Source organism: Oncorhynchus keta, unplaced genomic scaffold (genome assembly GCF_023373465.1).
Source record: "Oncorhynchus keta strain PuntledgeMale-10-30-2019 unplaced genomic scaffold, Oket_V2 Un_contig_224_pilon_pilon, whole genome shotgun sequence".
Taxonomy (NCBI): Eukaryota; Metazoa; Chordata; class Actinopteri; order Salmoniformes; family Salmonidae; genus Oncorhynchus; species Oncorhynchus keta.
Window position 1 is genome coordinate 5,879 of NW_026282934.1, and position 4,477 is coordinate 10,355.

The 4,477-nt window shown below is 46.1% G+C and overlaps 1 long non-coding RNA gene across 1 annotated transcript; it reads left to right on the forward strand.

Annotated features, from left to right (window-relative positions):
• Positions 1-1,015: 1,015 nt before the first annotated feature.
• Positions 1,016-4,266, forward strand: LOC127921468 (uncharacterized). Its single transcript, XR_008109001.1, has 10 exons — positions 1,016-1,053; positions 1,158-1,227; positions 1,298-1,367; positions 1,438-1,472; positions 1,613-1,717; positions 2,030-2,519; positions 2,923-3,453; positions 3,490-3,559; positions 3,595-3,769; positions 4,126-4,266. It is a non-coding gene; the product is annotated as an uncharacterized LOC127921468 (long non-coding RNA).
• Positions 4,267-4,477: the final 211 nt, after the last annotated feature.

The following is a 4,477-nucleotide window of genomic DNA, read 5'->3' on the forward strand; positions in this document are numbered from 1 at the left end:
GAGGACCTGGGCTGGGGTGTGGTTTGTGGTTGTTAAGCTGGTTGGACACACTGACAAATTCTCTAAAGGAAAAATACTCTAAATGACGGAGGTGGCTTATGGTAGAGGAATGAACATTGAATTCTCTGGCAACATCTCTGGTGGACATTCCTGCAGTCAGCATGCCAATTTGCACGCTCCCTCAACTTGAGACACCTGTGGCATTGTGTTGTGTGACAGAACTGCACATTTTAGAGTGGCCTTTTATTGTCCCCAGCTCAAGGTGCACCTGTGTAACGATCATGCTGTTTTAATCAGCTTCTTGATATGCCACACCTGTCAGGTGGATGGATTATCTTGGCAAAGGAGAAAGGGAGGTAAACAAAGTTGTGCACAATTTGAAAGAGATTTGTTTTTTTGTTTTTTCTAGAACATTTCTGGGATTTAAAAAAAGAAAATAATTTCAGGTCATGAAACATGTTCCGTTTTTATTTTGTTGTTCAGTATAATTAGTTTAGCAACCAACCAGCCAGCTAGTAGCTACAATTTAAAGGTGATGTATGAATGTGAATCTTGGATAACGGTTATCTTGGATAATGTGCATCTTGGATAATGTGCATCTTGGATAATGTGCATCTTGGATAATTCCTGTATTGTATTATATTGATGACGAGCTGTGATTGTCTCCTTCCAGCCGAGACGGAGCCTCACGAGGGAAAGAGGAAGGTGGAGTCCCTGTGGCCGATATTCAGACTGCATCATCAGAGGAGCAGATATATCTTCGACTTGTTCTACAAGAGGAAGGCCATCAGCAGAGGTAGATGTTATAGAAGAGGAAGGCCGTCAGCAGAGGTAGATATTACTGTTATATAAGAGGAAGGCAGTCAGTAGAGGTAGATATTACTGTTATATAAGAGGAAGGCCGTCAGCAGAGGTAGATGTTATATAAGAGGAAGGCCGTCAGCAGAGGTAGATGTTATAGAAGAGGAAGGCCGTCAGCAGAGGTAGATGTTATAGAAGAGGAAGGCCGTCAGCAGAGGTAGATGTTATATAAGAGGAAGGCCGTCAGCAGAGGTAGATGTTATATAAGAGGAAGGCCGTCAGCAGAGGTAGATGTTATATAAGAGGAGGCCGTCAGCAGAGGTAGATGTTATAGAAGAGGAAGGCCGTCAGCAGAGGTAGATGTTATAGAAGAGGAAGGCAGTCAGCAGAGGTAGATGTTATAGAAGAGGAAGGCCGTCAGCAGAGGTAGATGTTATATAAGAGGAATGCCGTCAGCAGAGGTAGATGTTATATAAGAGGAAGGCCGTCAGTAGAGGTAGATGTTATATAAGAGGAAGGCCGTCAGCAGAGGTAGATGTTATATAAGAGGAAGGCCGTCAGCAGAGGTAGATGTTATATAAGAGGAAGGCCGTCAGCAGAGGTAGATGTTATAGAAGAGGAAGGCCGTCAGCAGAGGTAGATGTTATAGAAGAGGAAGGCCGTCAGCAGAGGTAGATGTTATATAAGAGGAAGGCCGTCAGCAGAGGTAGATGTTATATAAGAGGAAGGCCGTCAGCAGAGGTAGATGTTATATAAGAGGAAGGCCGTCAGCAGAGGTAGATGTTATATAAGAGGAAGGCCGTCAGCAGAGGTAGATGTTATATAAGAGGAAGGCCGTCAGCAGAGGTAGATGTTATATAAGAGGAAGGCCGTCAGCAGAGGTAGATGTTATAGAAGAGGAAGGCCGTCAGCAGAGGTAGATGTTATAGAAGAGGAAGGCGTCAGCAGAGGTAGATGTTATATAAGAGGAAGGCCATCAGCAGAGGTAGATGTTATATAAGAGGAAGGCCGTCAGCAGAGGTAGATGTTATAGAAGAGGAAGGCAGTCAGCAGAGGTAGATGTTATAGAGAGGAAGGCCGTCAGCAGAGGTAGATGTTATATAAGAGGAAGGCAGTCAGCAGAGGTAGATGTTATATAAGAGGAAGGCCATAAGCAGAGGTAGATGTTATAGAAGAGGAAGGCCGTCAGCAGAGGTAGATGTTATATAAAGGAAGGCCGTCAGCAGAGGTAGATGTTATATAAGAGGAAGGCCGTCAGCAGAGGTAGATGTTATAGAAGAGGAAGGCCGTCAGCAGAGGTAGATGTTATAGAAGAGGAAGGCCGTCAGCAGAGGTAGATGTTATATAAGAGGAAGGCCGTCAGCAGAGGTAGATGTTATAGAAGAGGAAGGCCGTCAGCAGAGGTAGATGTTATAGAAGAGGAAGGCCGTCAGCAGAGGTAGATGTTATAGAAGAGGAAGGCCGTCAGCAGAGGTAGATGTTATAGAAGAGGAAGGCCGTCAGCAGAGGTAGATGTTATAGAAGAGGAAGGCCGTCAGCAGAGGTAGATGTTATAGAAGAGGAAGGCAGTCAGCAGAGGTAGATGTTATAGAAGAGGAAGGCCGTCAGCAGAGGTAGATGTTATAGAAGAGGAAGGCCGTCAGCAGAGGTAGATGTTATATAAGAGGAAGGCCGTCAGCAGAGGTAGATGTTATAGAAGAGGAAGGCCGTCAGCAGAGGTAGATGTTACTGTTATATAAGAGGAAGGCAGTCAGCAGAGGTAGATGTTACTGTTATATAAGAGGAAGGCAGTCAGCAGAGGTAGATGTTACTGTTATATAAGAGGAAGGCCGTCAGCAGAGGTAGATGTTATAGAAGAGGAAGGCCGTCAGCAGAGGTAGATGTTATAGAAGAGGAAGGCCGTCAGCAGAGGTAGATGTTATAGAAGAGGAAGGCCATCAGCAGAGGTAGATGTTATAGAAGAGGAAGGCCATCAGCAGAGGTAGATGTTATAGAAGAGGAAGGCCATCAGCAGAGGTAGATGTTATAGAAGAGGAAGGCCATCAGCAGAGGTAGATGTTATAGAAGAGGAAGGCCATCAGCAGAGGTAGATGTTATATAAGAGGAAGGCCGTCAGCAGAGGTAGATGTTACTGTTATATAAGAGGAAGGCCGTCAGCAGAGGTAGATGTTATAGAAGAGGAAGGCAGTCAGCAGAGGTAGATGTTATATAAGAGGAAGGCCGTCAGCAGAGGTAGATGTTATAGAAGAGGAAGGCCGTCAGCAGAGGTAGATGTTATAGAAGAGGAAGGCCGTCAGCAGAGGTAGATGTTATAGAAGAGGAAGGCCGTCAGCAGAGGTAGATGTTATAGAAGAGGAAGGCAGTCAGCAGAGGTAGATGTTATATAAGAGGAAGGCCGTCAGCAGAGGTAGATGTTATATAAGAGGAAGGCAGTCAGCAGAGGTAGATGTTATAGAAGAGGAAGGCAGTCAGCAGAGGTAGATGTTATAGAAGAGGAAGGCAGTCAGCAGAGGTAGATGTTATATAAGAGGAAGGCCGTCAGCAGAGGTAGATGTTATATAAGAGGAAGGCCGTCAGCAGAGGTAGATGTTATAGAAGAGGAAGGCCGTCAGCAGAGGTAGATGTTATAGAAGAGGAAGGCCGTCAGCAGAGGTAGATGTTATATAAAGAGGAAGGCCGTCAGCAGAGGTAGATGTTATATAAGAGGAAGGCCGTCAGCAGAGGTAGATGTTATATAAGAGGAAGGCCGTCAGCAGAGGTAGATGTTATAGAAGAGGAAGGCCATCAGCAGAGGTAGATGTTATAGAAGAGGAAGGCCGTCAGCAGAGGTAGATGTTATAGAAGAGGAAGGCCGTCAGCAGAGGTAGATGTTATAGAAGAGGAAGGCCGTCAGCAGAGGTAGATGTTATATAAGAGGAAGGCCGTCAGCAGAGGTAGATGTTATATAAGAGGAAGGCAGTCAGCAGAGGTAGATGTTACTGTTATATAAGAGGAAGGCCGTCAGCAGAGGTAGATGTTATAGAAGAGGAAGGCCGTCAGCAGAGGTAGATGTTATAGAAGAGGAAGGCTGTCAGCAGAGGTAGATGTTATATAAGAGGAAGGCCATCAGCAGAGGTAGATGTTATAGAAGAGGAAGGCCGTCAGCAGAGGTAGATGTTATAGAAGAGGAAGGCCATCAGCAGAGGTAGATGTTATAGAAGAGGAAGGCCATCAGCAGAGGTAGATGTTATAGAAGAGGAAGGCCATCAGCAGAGGTAGATGTTATAGAAGAGGAAGGCCGTCAGCAGAGGTAGATGTTATAGAAGAGGAAGGCCATCAGCAGAGGTAGATGTTATAGAAGAGGAAGGCCGTCAGCAGAGGTAGATGTTATAGAAGAGGAAGGCCGTCAGCAGAGGTAGATGTTATAGAAGAGGAAGGCCGTCAGCAGAGGTAGATGTTATAGAAGAGGAAGGCCGTCAGCAGAGGTAGATGTTATAGAAGAGGAAGGCAGTCAGCAGAGGTAGATGTTATAGAAGAGGAAGGCAGTCAGCAGAGGGAGACGGGCTCCTGCGGTGACCTCCAGGACGGGCTCCTGCGGTGACCTCCAGGACAGGCTCCTGCGGTGACCTCCAGGACAGGCTGCTGCGGTGACCTCCAGGACAGGCTGCTGCGGTGACCTCCAGGACAGGCTCCTGTA